At 45.7% G+C, this 18,534-nt stretch overlaps 1 pseudogene; it reads right to left on the reverse strand.

Annotated features, from left to right (window-relative positions):
• Positions 1-2,858: 2,858 nt before the first annotated feature.
• Positions 2,859-3,822, reverse strand: LOC131393679 (retinol dehydrogenase 14-like; annotated as a pseudogene).
• Positions 3,823-18,534: the final 14,712 nt, after the last annotated feature.

Consider the following 18,534-nt stretch of genomic DNA (forward strand, 5'->3'; position numbering starts at 1 on the left):
GTAATAATGATCTGCTGCCATTAAGTAACATTTACTTTGAGGTAACTAGTTACCTATTCAAAATGGACGGAGGAGGCTTCTGTTGCTTGCAGCCAAACTACCAGGGAGAAGTGGTATTATCAGTCAGGGATTTTAGTTGTAAACAAAATCATTTGACCTAGTTTAAGCAGAAAAGAGATTTATTAAAGGCTATTAGGAAACTCACAGAATGCCTGAGAAGGCCAAAGGTTATGGTCCCAGGAATAACCCCCAAATCACACCACAGAGCTGCCCCAGGGAACGTAACTGCCACACCACTGGGTAGAGACACCAGCTCACCTCATCAACGCAGGCAGGGTCTGGAGGTCATCTCTAACACCTCTGCCTCTGATCCCTCCAGGAACTGCATCCACCTGTGACCACCATCACCAAAGTGGATTTTGTGGCAACCCTTCTTTGTGTCACTAGCATCCAAAACAATTCTAGTATCTCTGATTAGTGGAGTTTGATTCCTGTGCCTGGATGCTGGCTGCAAGGGAAGCTGAGAAGGCAAGTTTCTGGGCTTTCCCTTGGGTTGACATGGACCTAAAAGGTGGAGAATTCTCCCAACCAGCTAAGTATGTAAATTAAGGATGTCTAGACTGTTAAAGAGTAAAATTAGTTTAATCATCATCCTGATGTCAGGAAGAAGTAAAGGAGAGGGAGATGTAATTTGGGAGCTCCACCCTCTACCCAGCTACCCAAGCAAGAAACCTCATTGCCACCTGGTCTCCTTTTACCTCCCGTGTTAAGTCCTACGAGTTTACTCTTGAACTTTCTGGCGTCTGATCTCTCCCTCCATCACTGCTGCCCTGGTGTAGGCCCTTATCAGTTCTCACCTGGACTGCTAAAATAGCCACCTAACTGGTCTTCCCACCTCCAGTCTGATTCCTCACACTGCTTGAAGAGTAATGTTTGTGAAGCACAAGTCTGATCATGTCACTCCCCTACTTAAAGGGTTTAATGATTCCCATTGCTCACAGGATAGTATACAAAGCCCTTCATTACCTGACCCTGCCCATCTTCCCAGCTTCATCTCCTGCCACATCCCAAATACACCCTGGTGCAGGGGCACATACCTCAGCCACAGGAACTTACCGGAATCCATTATGATGTTTTTTTGCTCCCCTTGATTTCCTTTTGTTTCTTGTGCCTGGAGTTCTGCCCCATCTCCACCTATGAAATTCTCCTTTTCACTTATGGCCAGGTGAGTGTCACCTGCTCTGTTCCCAGAGAGAATTTGAGACTCTTTTCTCTGTAGCATTTCATCTGCAGCATCTTGCACATAAGTCTCCCACAACATCCATCTTGCGCTGTGCTTCTGGCTTGATTCCATAGATGTTCCTTCTCTAGATCATGAGCATCTTACGGGGATGGGTCTGATTTCAGCACTCACTGAGCACTTACTGCCTGGCTGAATGGATGATGGTTGGAGCACATAACCAAACAGGTAGCAACTTGGATTTGATCTGACCTCCCTTCATAGAGTATTCTAAGGTTTTTTTGGGAGGCAGGAGAGGGTGGAATTTAATTGTAATAAATGAACTGGATTAGGTAGGTTTGATGTTACTTGAATCAAATGGCCCATTAGAGACAGATGATTGGTAGACTGATAGATAGGTAAAATGACACCTTTCAGAATATCCTAGTTTTAAAATAGAGGTTTTTGAAATTTGATGTCTCAAACTACTCCTTTTATACAAACACAAAATTCATAACCTTAACATTTTAGTAAAACTACTGTGTTGACTGATATTTTCAATACTTCATTGCATGAGCAGCTGGAGATGTGCCCATTATCAGGAAGCAACCTACCTAAGAAGCCCTGTAAAGTGCTTTGAGTTCTGAGAGGAAAAACCTCCCGGTGTGCAGAGTTAGGACAATTAGAATTAAGACTGTGTTTGTGTCAATGCTCAGGACCCACAGGAGCAGTGACTTTTGCCTGTTTTGTTCACAGATGTATGCCAAGCGCTTAGAATAGTACCTGGTACATAGTAAACCCTCAATAAATATTTGTTGAACGAGTGAATGGATAAAGAGCTTGCATTCAAGATGGAGACTTTCTCTAAATTCATTGAACTTACAGCTTTACATCTACTGAAATTCAGGGATAGAATTTCCAAGATCCAGAGAAGCTAAAGGAGAGTGATGGGGGTTGCTTTAGTAGTTCAGCTGGTCAGGGAAAGCCTGTCTGAGGCAGGTACACAGGAGCAGAGACCTGAACGATGCGAGGGAGGGAGCCACAAGTATCTGAAAGAACAGTGTCCAGCTTCCCCTACCCCCACCCCAATGACCCGCCTAGCAGTTACATTATTAAGACACAAAAGTGCATCTTATTCTCACTTCCACAGCTCCCCTTGGAGATCTGCTTTAATTTCTTTTTTTTTTGCATTAGTAAATTTATTCCAAGTAAGAATTTTACACAGACACCAGGCATATTATTTCCACACAAAATCCAGCATTGTAATAATATTTAACACTTTGGCCATGAAACTAAAAGATATTTGAAAAACTTCTCAAGGTGTCTATTTTAAGTCACTGAATTCTTTAATATTTGTAATCCATGCTTGCTCAATTGTAATTTTTAAAATTGTATTGTTCATCGTACTTATTGCAGTATTCATTATGCTTATTATATATATTTAAAATATCTTTTCTAAAATTTTATGTTCTCCAAAAAATAACTTTTTAGTAACTGAAAATATCCATATGTAGCTCCAAACAGTACTATTGTAAAACGAAAAATGTGTTTCATGTAGCAGGCGCTCAAGCCACACCATTCCTAATCACAGATACAACTGACATCCAGGTTATAAATAGCGCTCTTACACTCTCTATTCCTATTTTAATACACCAACCACTACTTCACTAATGGCCCAGAGTTTTCTCGCAACAGACTCTCCACAGATTTGGGCTATAGTTCTTCCTCTTTACAATCCCCAAAGGACCTTCCTGAGTGTATCAGAAGGCGTACTTCCACCTCAGGTGAAGAGGCTAAATAAAGCGAAGTCTGGGCACCTTCTGCTGGAGTTGTGAAAAAGGCCCAGGACACCAAATTGAAAAGGGTTTTGACCAACAGCGGGATGTGTATGCACCTCCCCAGATCAGTCCGCACAACACCGCACACACATTGACCATAACGTTCGTGCCTCCCGAGCGCCGGGTCAATTCTCTGGGAAAAAGAATGTTAGCCAGTTTACTTCGACTGTAACAAAGCTGTTACCATAGCTTTGTTCACTGTTCAAGTCTTCAAAGTTGATGTCTCCATATTTATAAAGTTTGGAAGACCACAATCCTGCTGGGAGCTGAACTTTTGAGGAGTCCAAGGAGAAGACTGGTAAGTAGAAGTGCCCCAGATGGCTCACTCCAAACTGTATCTCAGACCCGTCTTCGGTCTTCATATAAGGGCACTGAAAGAGCCCTGCCTTACTGATCAAGACGTCCAGGCTGGGCTCGTCCTCAGCATCTCCTGACAGAAGGCGCGCACTGAGTGCAGTGAGGCGAGATCAAACTCGACAACAACGAGCTGCCCACGCCCCAGCCCCGGGCCGGCTGGAGCCGCCGCCCCGCCGCCTCCTCTGCACGCAGTCCCAGCAGCCGGTGATCACCCGCCCCCTGAAGCGCAGCAGCTGGGCGCGACCCAGGCCGCAGTTCATCCCCTCATCAGCACAGTCTTCCGGTGCATGAGGCTGGAGCCCTGCCTCCAGGCAGCCGCTGCACGCTGCGCCCCAGGAACCACTGGGTCGCCAGCCAGAGGGCCCCAGCCAGTGCGGCCAGTAGTGCCGCCACTGTAGCCACTTTCATAGACGCTGGGGCCGAGGGCCCACTGGCCCCTCTTTAATTTCTAAAATAATTCAGACATGAGGGAGAGGGGGTTGATGCTCCTCCAATTAAGTTGGTCTTAAAATCCCCACTAAATGCCCTATGGCAGTTCAAAGGCCTCCCTGAGATTCCATGGCTCCCCAGGGGCTCGCAACATTCCAAGGGGCTGTCTTGGATCATATTTCCACAGCTGTGGTCTCCAAGTTGACCCAGGTGTTCCACGAAGCGCTTTCCACAATGCCACCCTCCCCACAGGCACACACACACAAACCCACTCACACAATGATTCATGAATATTGATCAACTCTAGCGAAGATTGAGACATGGTGAAGAAAGGAGGTTGAAGTGGTTTGCCTCACTTAAAAAACAAACTCGACATTAAACATGTGGCCTCCCTATTTAAAATGCCTTTTGGGCACCCCACCACAGGGGGCTCTCCACTGGCCCATCACCCCACAGGGTCCTTTACACCATCTTCCCAGCTTCTCTTAGTCCCTCAGCGCCCCCCCAGCCCGCCCGCTTCTTTCTCTGTTCCTCACCTCATCATCCCTCCTGCCTCTTTGTTCTTGGGAGCAAAAGAACAAATTTTCCTTGTCTTCTACAGAGCTGTTTGGCCAGCATCTTTTACTGCCTGGGTTTCTGCTTTCTCACATCCTACCCAGGCAGATTCTCAAGGCATTTCTAGAAGAGTATCACCCAGGAGCAAACTCATAGTGCCAGCTGTCTGATACATTTTTTCACTTTGTTACACCAGGGAATTACAGTATCAGTTCTACTGTGGGGATCAACATGGAGGAGCACTGAGGAGGGGGACCCAAACCAGTCTTGGAGGAGGTGTTGAGAGGAGGGCTTTGCAGAGGAGGTGACAACTGAAGGAGGAATAGGAGTGAGCATGGCAAGAAGGGAGATGGCACAACCCAGGGAGCTTGGAAAATTTAGCATTTCATACAGCAGAACATGCACATGGAGAGGGAAAGCTAGGGAGGTAAGCAGGGCCAACCCATGAAATTTAATGCCTTAGCTAAAGGGTTTTAACTGTATTCAGAAAGCAATGTGGAGCCAGTCAAGGCTATTGAGGGCTAACACAAATAGATTTGCATTTTTTTTTTTCTTTCTAAAAATCACTGCAAGGACCCCATTGAGGATGGATAGACTGGAGGAACGGAGAGAGCCTAGAGGCAGAGTGCCCATGTACTGTGGAAGGGAGACACAGTGCCAGACTGTTGCTGTGGAGATGGAGAAGAGGGGACTATCAGAGAGCTATGGACAAGGTAGACCGGACACAACTAGGTGACTGACCGGGCAGTGAGCCAGGAAGATACAAGGATCAGAGTGAGGATCAGGATCACAGTGAGGATCAGGATCACAGCAGGTTTCCAGCTGGGTGGCTGGTAGATGGTGCGGCCATCTGCTGGGAGGTGGGACACAGACAGAACCACAAACAGGTTTGAGGGCAGCTGATGGATCCATTACCTCTAGACCTCCCTTCCTGCTCATGGTGACCTGATGGGCTCCCAGCCTGTGGGACATCTGTTCCTCCCCCATGCCTGTCAGCTGCCAGAGGAACTGCCACCTCCCCTGAGCTCTGTGCCAGCTGCAGCTGGGTGTCTTTGAGCACTTCCTCTCTTGGCTGGTGGCCTGCGGCCTCAGAGAGGGGAGGCTGGAGCAGCTGAGCAGAGGGAAGAAGGCACAGAAGGCTCTGTGAGGAACTCTGAGCTGTTTAATGGCTGTGTGACTCCACGCAATTCACTTACCCTCTCTGAGTCCTAGATTCTCTATCTACAACTTGGTGATGGGGAGAATACTTACTTCAGACATGTGTTTTAAGGATTTCACATAATGCATGTGGAAGTGATTCTGGAAGTGATTCTGTAAAGTGTAAAATCCTGTAAGGGGAGTGAAGGGAAATAATACTTGTGGGTATATGAACTAAGATTCTCCACCCACTGCTGCTCCTCTCAAGGAAGATCTGGGGGCCATGGATATGGTTTTTCTGGAAGTTTCAATCCATCTTCATTGACTCAGAGTCCCTTTGTAGTGAAAACAGGCCCTGGGAGGAGGAGAATGCACCATTAGCATGGTAATGTCAAGGTTAATGTTCCACAACATGTAGGGTCAAAGTCACTTTAATTGGAAGAATTTCATGTTATACTGGACTGTATGATCTTCATAAGTAAATAATTTTTGTACAGACATTTGCCCTAAGTTTAATCAAGACAAAAGCAGGCTCAGTCATTACTGACAGACAGAAACCAAACCAAAGTCCAGTTCTCACCCTCCCCCAAGGCCACCCCCAGGAAGCCTAACCCATTGCCCACCCACGCTACTCCCTGTAGCATTAGCAGGAGCCTGGGAAGAGAAAAGCTCTGTTCACATCCAGCTGCAGCCTGCAGTGCACAGTCTTGCAAGACACAAGGGACCAGGTACTGGGACTCTGTCATGCGGGGAAGAATAGAGTATCTGGAGGGAGGAGACACAGAGGAGGTCGTAAAAGGGGGTTGTGGGGGGAGAACAAGTAAAAATTGGGGATACAAATTTGGGCAAACAGGGGAGCACCCAGGTGGGACCTCCTTCAAATGCCTTAACAGTGAAACTTGTCCCCACCCCTCAAGGGATGACTTAGCCAGAGTCCCAAATCTCTGTCCTCCATCCTGAGATTCTTTGCAGGGATTTATATGCTCTTTGGTAAGAGAACAGCTCATACCTCCAGCAAAACTCTGTGAGAACCCTGTTTTAGGAAGCTGGGCCTCGCCTGTACCTAATCTCCTGGCAGAAGCTCCCTGCTGCCTTTGGGGATTTCCAGGCAGAAAGGATTAAGGAGCAGCAAATGCCAGTCCCAGCCTGGAGACACTGAGCCAGGCTCCTTGTTCCCCGATTTGGTAAAAGATACTCGCAGTGGGACAGACAGGAAGGCTCTCACCCTTTCTACATAGGACAGTCCAGCACACTGGGGAACACTGCCCTCCCTTTAGGGATGAAGAGGGTCAGAGGAAGAGTCCACATGAGCACCATCTCTCTTTTCCCCTAAAACTCCTTCCCCACCCCAAAATACACACACGCACACACACACACACACACACACACACACACCACAAATGCTGCTGCTGCCACTACCACCTCCACCCACGACACCAAGTTCCACCCCAATAACTGGAAATGGCCTTCCCCCAGGAAACATCACTGTCTCCCACAGCTCCCTGGGCCTGGCCCTGTGCTGGCTCAGGGAAGGGGAGACCCTGAGCTGCCCCTGCCCAGAGGAGCTCTCAGTGTCGTGAGGAGACAGTTCTAGAAGCATGTGACAATGACCTGCCCTCAAAGAGCATCTCAGTTCTGGGGTTCTGGGACCCCTCCAAAAGACCCAACAGTGCTCCCCACTCCATCCTGGCAAGTGGGTGCCTGGGAAGAGGGAATGTTCCCAGGTGGCAGAGGGGGTGTGTGGGGAGCCCTAGGGGGGAGAGGGAGCAAAGAGAGGCTCCCCGACACTCTGATTATTCCTACGCCACCAGGGGCCTCAAGCCTCCCTCCCCCTGCCTAGCTGCCAGCCATCCTGGTTGCCAGTGACAGCTCAGTGACTGGAGATGGTCAGTGTGGCTGGAGGAAACCCACAGGGTGACCGCTAGTAACCCAGCTACACGTGATGGTGGCCAGCTGCCAGTCGGCTCCCTCCTGGAGGCTTCCAGCGGGTAGCAGCTCTGAAGTCAGACAGGCAGTGGCTCCTGGGCTGTCCCAAGGGGATAGTAAGTCCAGGGCCTAAATGCCAGACTGGCTTCTAACACCCACCTGGATAACAGGCTAAGTCCAAGCAGGACTTCCTAAAGGCCCCGGGGTCTCAGGCCAGCTGGTGTGTCTAGACTAGAAAAAACAGAACATGCGAAGCTTACTCACTCCCAGCTGAAGCAGATGGAACAACAGTTCACAAAGCAGTTTCCATTCCATTATGTCATTTCACCTGCCTAACAACCCAGAGGAAGGTTCTGCCGACTCCGACCCTAGGCATGCTATTCCGCCTCTCCGTGCCTCAGTGACCATCTTTGTAAAGTGGGAAGAATAAAAGTGCTTATAGCTACGTGTTCTTTCTAGCTATGTGTTCTTGGCAATGTATTTAACTCCACCGTGCTTCAATATTTCTCATTTGTCAAATGGGGTTAAAAATAGAACCAACCTCATGGGATAGTTGGGAAAATTAAATACGTTAATTCAGTTAATAAGTTAAATAAGTTAAAACAATGGCTGACTACACAGAAAGTGCCCAGTAAATGCTAGCAACTATTATTATTTCTATTATTAATCATAGGATTGTTATGAGGATTAACAAAATAATAGCAGCTGACATTTGTTGCATATTAACCATGTTTCTGGCACTGGACTCCGTCTTTATAGGAATTACCTTGTGGATAATGTTGCGTTCAAGCTGAGTGCAGGACCCAACACATAGAGAACCCTCAATAAACGGCAGCCACTATCATAATTCACCCTCTCTCCCATTCTGCAGAGGAAGAAACTGCTCAGAGGTTTAAAGACTTGTCCCGGGCTACAAAGCTAATAAGTAGGAGCACTTCAACTTGAATCCAGGACTTCTGGAAAACAGATCTTCACGATCCTACAACCCTCACCTCCTCCCTTTGCCTTGTCCTCAACATTTGCTCTGTAGCTAAAGCTGGTTTCCCTTCAAGAAAGCTGCCAGAGGACATAGCTGCTGCTCAGCTGTAGGGCACCGAGGCCGCTCTGCACACAACTGCCATCAGCGCCTGCACTGGGAAGGGCTGAGCTTGCCTCCTGATGGCCTTTCCCCTTCAGGAGGCAGGATCCAGGCTCCAGCAGGCAGATGTGTGCAAAGGAATGAGACGGGGTCATGGACATTCCCAGGAAGCAGACCTGACCCCAACTCCAGCTCTGCCCTTCTACCCAAATGTCCCTCTGCTGAGATTCTGTGATAGAGCCCACCAGAAAAGAGCTCTAAGTCCTCCCTAAATTGAGCGAAACCAGTCCACAACCAGCACCAGCCAGCTGGAGGGGTGACAGGTGTTTGCCCGCATGTTACAGCTCACAGGCAATGTTTCACTGAAGACATGACTTCTGGACTGTGGGCAAGTTACTTCCCCTCTCTAGGCCACAGTTTCCTCTTCTGTAATATTAAAATACTAAGACTCATCTAGTTGGGTTGCTCTAAGGACCAAATGAGAGAATGAGTATCAGAGCATAGGGCCTGGCACCCAGTAACACAAGCAGGAGGGGCATTGGCACACAGTACATACTCCACGAACGCTCACTGAACAGCTGAAATCTGACAGTCCAGAGCACCAAGGTGCACAGTGTAAAGGGCGCATGAACAGCGTGGGGTGAAGAACATGAGGACGTGAGACCTCGGCCTCTACTGAAGGAAGAATAAAAGCATGTGCATGATGCAGGTGGCTCCGACCTGGAGAAGGACACTTTCCTGAGACTTTACAAAACTCCACTTACCACAGATGGTAGAGAAGCTATGTGGCAGAAGGCACAGATGACAGCCATAGGGAGATGCGAGCAGTGAGGCAACAAGGAAGCAATGGAGCTGTCTTTACATTTGATACCCAAATATTCATAGCATGAGCTGATCCTTGTCAAGGAACAGACATGCACTGAGAAGGAGCAGGGGCAGTGGTGTGCTGGGGCTGCCATGTATCTGCTCACAAGAGCGAACTGTTAAGTTTTCAGAACTTTTGCTAACTGGTTGTTACACATGCTTATTAAATATTATTAAAAATTATATAGGGGCCGGCCCCATGGCTTAGCAGTTAAGTGCGCACGCTCCGCTGCTGGCGGCCTGGGGTTCGGATCCCAGACACGCACCGGTGCACCGCTTCTCTGGCCATGCTGAGCCCACGTCCCACATACAGCAGCTAGAAAGATGTGCAGCTATGACATACAACTATCTACTGGGGCTTTGGGGGGAAAAAATAAATAAATAAAAATTATATAAACTTGCAATTAAGTAAATGATATTAAAAGCAATGATAATAAATACTCAAAACTCATCACTTCTATTTTACTATATTTTACTACTATCTATGCTCTTGAGGTTAGTTATATCAATGATATCTGTATAAAAGAAATACTATATCATAGTGTGCTACTGCACATTTGTTCCCAAGCCCATGTTCAGTGATATCACATTTTAACTTGAAATCAGCCATACAGTATTTACACCACAGAAATGGGCAAAGCTACAAATCATGATCCCCTCCCTGCCCTGGAGAGCTGGTTGTTAGACATTTACCAGCACACCACTGACAAAGAGCCTCCCCACTGTTCCAATGCCTCCAAGGGAATGGGATTTTGTGAGACTTTGAGTCGTGCTGTGTTTAATGCTTAGGTTGTGTTTTCTCTGTTAATTAAATCTCTTTCCACAACTTTGTGTTAAGAATGCTTACAGGGCATTTCATGAGGCTAATGGTCCCAGGAGTACTGAAAGGGTACATTTCTGCAATGACTCATACAATGTGGGGGGCTTCATGAAGTGTGCTGCTGGAATGAAGTTACGCAGAAAGACATCAAAAAAAGAAGATAAACGTAGAGACTTTTCTTGTCCTCCTTAACCCTCAGAACATTCCTGCAAGTATTCAGTTAAATAAACAGTTATTCCATACTCACCACAGTCAAGGCCTCAGGCCAGAGGGAGAGAAGGAATACACATAGTCCTATTCTTAGGAAACTTGCAGCATGGTGAGGGGAGCACTCTCTCTCACCATCACATTGAGGCCTATGCTGGCCTCCCTATTTTAAATTATAGCTCCCCCCTCCCCAGCATTCCCAATCCCCCTTACTCTTTTTTCCCCCATAACCCTTGTCACTTTCTAAAATACTATATAATTTACTTATTTTTCATGATTGGATTTACTGTCTTTCTTCCTCTTGTAGAATGTAAGCCCTCAGGGGCAAGGATTTTGGTTTGGTTTGTTTCAGTGCCTCGCATATAGTAGGCCATCAATAAATATATATATATATTTTTTTGGTGAGGAAGATCAGCCCTGAGCTAACATCTGCCAATCCTCCTCTTTTTTTTTTTTTTTTTTTTTGCTGAGGAAGACTGGCCTTGGGCTAACACCCATGCCCATCTTCCTCCACTTTATATGGGACACCACAGCATGGCTTGACATGCGGTGCGTCGGTGCGCGCCCGGGATCCGAACCGGCGAACCCCGGGCCGCCACAGCGGAGCGTGCACACTTAACCGCTTGCACCAGCAGGCCAGCCCCCATCAATAAGTATTTTTTGATATTTATACCTAATATACTAGAAATACAAATTCCAGTTTGTGCTCCCCCACTTACTATGTGACCCTGGGCAAGTCACTGTACCTCTCTGAGTTTCAGGTCCTCATACGTGAACTACAAGATTTGGACAAGGCTACCTCTAAACTGGACAATGAAAAACTCAAAATTCAATGAGTCTCTACTAGACATGCCAGTGAAGGTATGTCTGCGACATCCATAGCCACTTCTACAGGAAACTGTCTTTCTGCAGCCCCCAGCCCCCGACAGCCATGCTCTGAATTCCACCGTGCAGCCATCTGGCTTCCTCTAAACCCTCAACTCCTCTCTCCTGCCATACCAGCATGAGCACCTGACCCCAAGGCAGACAGAGGCTTACTATAAGGCCAAGGAGAGAGATCTGCCCAGAAAGAAAAGACTGCACCAACCTAATTCCACCCTTAAGAATTTAAATTGGGAAATACAGATAGAATCAGGCAGTATGCAGACGCTTAAAGGTCACAAGGTTGAGACAAACTGTAGAGGCCACAATTAGCCATAAATGAACCAAGTCAGAAGTCAGAAAAAACCATGAGGTAGAGAAAAGACACAGAGTATATAGAGAGAAAGATAGTTTTTAGCAAAAAGAGAAGTGGGCAGACACAGAGAAGCAGGCCTAAGGGACGGTATGTGTGGCGTTACTGGGGAAGCACTTTAGAGAAGATCCTTAAAGTCTGCTGCTGAGACCCTTAGAGGTGCTGGTCCACCCTCCACCTCCAGTGCCATACAGTTTGGCCCTATTTTGACTGCTGTTCTTCACTTTCCACGAGATGGTCTCCCCTTTGCCCCAAAGCCTTTCTCGGACTAGCGTGACCGAGTCTTTACGCATTGCAACCAAAAGAACCTGATTCAGAGACTGAGGGCAAGCCCCACAGACAGTCTGTGCTTGATTGAGTCTATGTCCTAGGAACTTGTCAAAATGGCTTGTGTGACTCTGCACCTGTTGACCTCCAATGGGGCACTGCTCAGAAATGAGGTGGACCTATTTAATACAATTTCCTTACAAGATCTAAACAAGGAATAAGATGGTTTGGGAATGCAATAGGAGGAAAGAGAATGAACGTTTATTTAGCTCCCACTGCCTGCAGGGCACTATACTAAGTGTATGTCACTTCATCTTTGCTGCGACCCTATAAGGTAGGTATCACGCCCATTTTGAGGTTTATTGATAAAATGGAGCTTTCAAGAAGTGATTTTTTTTTTCAAGATTTTATTTATTTATTTTCCCCCAAAGACCCAGTAGATAGTTGTATGTCATAGCTGCACATCCTTTCAGTTGCTGTACGTGGGACACGGCCTCAGCATGGCTGCAGAAGCGGTGCATCCGTGCGCGCCCGGGATCCGAACCCAGGCCGCCAGCAGCTGAGCACGCGCACTTAACTGCTAAGCCACGGGGCCGGCCCCGGATGAATAACTCTTTAACATTAAGATGCCAGTGACATCCTAATGCCTTGCCTGCCTACATATCACCAACACAAGCCAGGATGGAAGTTTGAAAAAAATTAAATGAATCTGCATTATCATTCTGGAAATGAGATGACTTGATTTTCAGTGGTCCATGGGAACATCACCAACTCTCATCCCCCTCTCATTTTTCCTCTCTTTGCCTTACTTGGCTACCTAACACTAAATCTACTCATGTCTCTGCCTGTGAGGTCAGCCTCCCAAATCAGTTCCCACTTCTGATAGGAGCAGGAAGTATTATCAGTAGCCTGTGTTCCCTCCCTCAATCCTATGAGTTTAGGAATTAGTCATACTCCCAGATCCAAGATCTGGTGTCCTAGCCTCAAAACCACTGGGCTTCCAAGATCCCACCAACCAGAGACCTGCATCATTTAGGAATAATAATAATGCAGGCTTTTAGGTTAGAAAGACTTAGAGTTAAATTCCAACTCTGTCACTTGCCCTTGCACAGGGACAGAGTATTAGTCAGAATGGAATAAGCAACAGTGATAAAAACTTAGCAACCTAAGAAAATTTATTTCTCATCACAACACATGTCCAACACAGGTTAGTGGAAAGCAGTGCTCCATACAGCCACTCAAGGACCCAGGCTGAAGGAGGCTGTATCTTGTAATGTCACCATCACAACACATGGTCTTCAGGAACACTAAGACAGTAAAACAAGGCTAAAAGGTCAAGCTTGAATTTTTCACCATGGTATCATGGAAAAATGACACAATTGCGCTTCTGTTTATGGTCCATTGACTAGAACTGGTCACATGGCCCTAACTACCTGCAAGGGATGAGAAAAGCATACCCTTCCATATGCCCGGGAAGTGGAGAGAACTGGATATGGCTCAATAACTCTACTATAGCCAGTATCACAGTATGTGATTTGTAAGCTTCCATTAAGCTAGTGGAAGACCCTGTAGTTGGTGTAACTACTCATCAGAGGACTTCATCCCCGCTTCTCCCTCACCCTCAATGGCATCCACAGTGAACTGGCTTATGTCCAGGGCCCTTCTTCCTGGTCAGTCTTGCTTTACTCTCCTGCCTGTCCACCTCCAAGCTTGAGGCCTGCCCCAAGAAAAAATCTGTAAGACAGGAGGTTTCATGTCTTGTCCAGCTCTTGTCAGTTCTTCTTAAGACCAGTCTATCAATGTTTTTAGCAGTGAAGTCATTTTCAATCTTCAACTTCTTGGGGGCAAAGGGGCCAAACAATCCACAGTCACAATAAATTTACTGCTGAAGATACAATCACTCAGCTGTCTTAAGGAAGTGATCGAATATGCAGAAAAGGATTATGTACAAAGATGCTTATTGAAGCACTGTTTATAAGACAAAAACACTGGGAAAAACCTAAATGTCCAGCAAAGGGGAAAGTGTATAAATATAAATCATCCACTGATGGATATACTGGTTCTGTCTGCCAAGTTCATCAGGGTAAAAACAAAAGACAAACTCAGATTATTTATTGTGATGGAGTTAACTGGGAGCTTCCCCGTCACTGTGGGTCACAGTGTGACCTGCTCTCATTTTGTCTGCCCTGCAATTATATTTTCCCAAGTGGATTTTACTGGGTCATTTTAGGGCCATTCTATAGAGAGCATCTCTATCGAGCAGCCTATACATAGTTGGACAGCCTTTGCCAGTGCATTGGTCCCCAATCTAATCAGCTGTGTTTACGGGAGCAGCTAGCTCTCCCTGCAAGTAAGGAAGGTTGTTCTGGTCTCTAATGAATCCCCCTTCAGTCTGTCTAACTCAGTGGAATATTATGCAGTCTTTAAAAATGGTATTTAACAAAAGTTTTTAAAGAAATGGGGAAATATCCAGGAAATACTATAAAGTTTAAAAATATTATAAAGTTTAACCTATAGTCTGACACATGCTACAACATGCATGAATTTTGAAGACATTATGCTAAGTGAAATAAGCCAGTCACAAAAGGACAAATAATGTATGATTCCACTTATATAAGATACCTAGAGTGGTCAAAATCATAAAGACAGAAAGTAAAATGGTAGCTGCCCAGGGCTGGAGGGAGGGGGTAATGAAGAGTTATTATTTAATGGATCCATAATTTCAGTTTTGCAAAATGAAAAAAGTTCTGGAGATGGATGGTGGTGATGGTTACACAGTAATGTGAATGTACTTAATACCACTGAACCGAACACTTAAAAATGGTTAAAATGATCAATTTTGTTATGTATATTTTACCACAATTTTAAAAATTGAATCTATAGTATCATCTCAAGTGTGCGTGTGTGTGTGCGCGTGTGCGTGTGTGCCTAGACCTTTGCCTTTGGTAATGAGGAGAAGATGCTACAGTTTCTTCCCAAATGTTCCTCCTTTAGCTAGTGCAAAGATTGGCAAACTACAATCCTCCAGCCAAATCTAGCCTCCCATTTGTTTTTGTAAACAAAGTTTTATCAGAACACAGTCTTGCCCATCATTTACCTATTATCTATGGCTGCTTTTGTGCTACAATGGCAGAGTTGAGTTGAGAGACAGTATTGCCCAGAAAGCCTAAAATATTTACTATCTGGCCTTTCACAGAAAAAGTTTGCTGACTCCTGCTTTAGTGCATTGAGGGCATACAGGTAGGCCAGAAGAATGATCAAAACTTTAGTGTGGGTTCTAAGTCCTATATTTCAAACCAACAGAGTCCACAGGCCTGGAGATTCCAGAGTTGATGTCTCTTCTCTATTGAATTGTTCTCTAACTTCTCAACAGGCTCAGAGCCTTCATTCTAGACTTGCAGGACACCCCATGAGGCTACCCTGGACCCTACAGGTGAAGGAGACAAAACAAAAAGAGGCTCTCATGGTGGATCTGATTCGTTCTCTTCCTGGACTTGTATTGCCCAAGACCTTCTTCAGTTACCCACAATGTGGAATGTACTAGAAAGCAGGGGGAAAGGACATCATGTCACATTTGCAAACACAGATATAGTTTAGAAATCTGGAAGAATGTGTACCAAAAAATTAACTGTGATATTCTGAGTTGTGAGATTATGGATAATTTTTAAATTCTTCTCTACAAATTTTTATATTTTATGATTTGTTACAATGAGCATGCATTGCTTTTATAATCAGAAAATTAAGTTATTTTCATATTTTAAAAATCAGTAATGGAGGGCCGGCCCCGTGGCTTAGCGGTTAAGTGCGTGCGCTCCGCTGTTGGCGGCCCGGGTTCTGATCCCGGTCGTGCACCCACGCACCGCTTCTCCGGCCATGCTGAGGCCGCATCCCACATACAGCAACTGGAAGGATGTGCAGCTATGACATACAACTATCTACTGGGGCTTTGGGGGAAAAAATAAATAAATAAATAAAATTATTTAAAAAAAATTAGTAATGGAAATAAACAGGAGCATGGCAGGTTGAAACTGAGGGAGAATCACATGGGAAACATTTCAGCAGGGTCAGAAATCTGGGTAACAATTAGCCAATCTGTTTGTTTTCTTGACCTAAGCTCTTCCCAGAAAGAGCTGAAATCTGGCAAGCCCAATATTGTCGTGGCATGTTCAGCCACATGGCCCATAAATTTCATCTGTGCTGGCATTCTCTGGTCTGCCTGAGAACTCCTGTGCCCTCTAGGCCTTTAAAAGTAGCTTCTACGCTGCCACATACTTTTTTTCTCTTTTTAAAGGCCACAGACATTGGTTCTGCAGAGCTGAAAAAGTGAGACAGACCTGAGTCAGACATGGTCTCTGCTTCTTAGCTGAGCTTGGACCAGTTACTCTCCTTTATAAAAGGGAAGTAATCCCACCTTCAGGAGCAGAAATTCTCCACTCTTCTGCCCACATACCTTCCTCCTCTCCTAACACTAATCTGAATTGTAGATGGTGACTAGGTGGGTTCAAAGCTCATGTAGACTGGCAGCCCTCCTCTCCTGTTCCTCCTTCCTGGGGGTAAGAGTGAACAAAGGAGCAGGGCCTTCTCCCACATGGAAGGAGGCAAAACCACTTTGCACTCATTCCTTTGATTACCTGTGAAGTAGCCGGTAATAGAGTGGTCACATCCTAAGATTTGGGTTTAAATTTAGGGAGAGGAAAAAAGACTTTAAAGACTTCACCTTGCCTATATCACAAGGATTTGCACTAAGTTTTGGACACAAGCCTAGATATTTTCTTTATATTATAAAATCAAGACATGTTTCTTACAAAATTTGAAACAATGTCACCTTAATCCATTAAACCCCACCAGTACTCCTTCCAATATCTACCTCACAGAACTATAGAGATGGGATAAAGCAGCTCATACAAACCTAGGTCCATAGTAGAAGCTTAGTATCGAGGAACTTTTTCTTTCTCCTCTTCCTCTTTCTCTTCTTCCTTCCTTCCTCCTCCTCTTCCTTCATTCTGATCTTAGAACCCTTCCTCTAATCACCACAGCATTTATCACATTGAATTATAAACACCAAATTTACTAGACTTTGAGTACCTAGGAGGACTGAGCTGTATTTTTCTCATTCACCATTTAATTCCCAGAGCACAATGCCTGGTATAGAGTAGCTACTCATTTAATATGGGACAAACTTAAACAATGAATATATGAAAACATAATGGCTTGTCACACTGACTCCCTAAACCTGTTCCTCCCATAGTATCTCCCATCCAAATTAATAGCAACTCAATCTTTCCAGTTGCTCGGGCCAAACATATAGTTATCCTAATGCCTCCCATTTTCTAATAATTCATACACAATCCACCAGCAAATCCAGTTGGCTCAAGTTATATCCAGAATGCAACAATTCATCACTGCCTTCACTGCTACCATCACTGCTAGGGCCAACATCTTCCCTAGAGTCCATTTTCAACACAACAGCTAAGGGATCCTTTAAAAATGTTGGTCAGGTCAGCTTACTCCTCAGTTCAAAACATTTCAGTGGTTCCTCATTTCACACAGAAGATAAACTAAAGTTCAGTTCCAGAGTCCAAGCCTGAGAGCCAGCTTTCTAGGGCCACTCCTGATACCAATTGTCTTAGTCTGGCTTCCCCCTCAAAAGCAGAGCCTGGGGGCTGGCCCCGTGGCTTAGCAGTTAAGTGCGCACGCTCCGCTACTGGCGGCCCAGGGTTCAGATCCCGAGAGCGCACGGACGCACCGCTTGGACTCCGGCCATGCTGAGGCCGCGTCCCACATACAGCAACTAGAAGGATGTGCAACTATGACATACAACTATCTACTGGGGCTTTGGGGGAAAAAAAGGAGGAGGATTGGCAATAGATGTTAGCTCAGGGCTGGTCTTCCTCAGCAAAAAGAGGAGGATTAGCATGGATGTTAGCTCAGGGCTGATCTTCCTCATAAAAAAAACAAAAAAACAAAAAGCAGACCCTGACACAAGAGCTGTCAGGGAGCGAGAGTGAGGAACTGGAGGGAAAGAAACAGAGAAAGGAAAAGCCAAAGTGTTATCAAGTTGGTCACCACTTGGAGGATCCGGACCTTAATCCTACCAGGACCTTCTGAGGAGGCATATAGAATGTGACACAGAAGAGAGGAATTGCCCAAAAGAGGAAGGTTGGGGTGGGGGTGGGGGAGCTTTATCCATCAGCTGCCACTCCCTGTTGTCAACGGTTACCCCATAGGGTGTTAAGGACTTCATACCTCCAGGCTGTATATTGTGAGTGCCAGACAGATTTCCATGGGAAATGGGGAGGTAGGGGGAGGCAGAAAGCAAGAGATGCTCAGTGCAGCTGAGGCCAAAAGCTGTCAGGTTACACCTGTGCAAAGTTGGTTGCCACAGCAATGGGATAAAAAGTGGGCCACGTCTGCAAACATTTTCTGTAAAGGGCCAGATAGTAAATATTTTAAGCTTTTCAGGCCACATATGGTCTCTGTCACATATTTTTTTTTTTAAATTTGGGTTTCCAATACATTCTTTTTCCATTTTATGGTTTTTATTGAGGTCACACTGGTTTATAACATTGTGTAAATTTCAGGTATACATCATTATATTTCAGC

Source organism: Diceros bicornis, chromosome 28 (assembly GCF_020826845.1).
Source record: "Diceros bicornis minor isolate mBicDic1 chromosome 28, mDicBic1.mat.cur, whole genome shotgun sequence".
Lineage (NCBI taxonomy): Eukaryota > Metazoa > Chordata > Mammalia > Perissodactyla > Rhinocerotidae > Diceros > Diceros bicornis.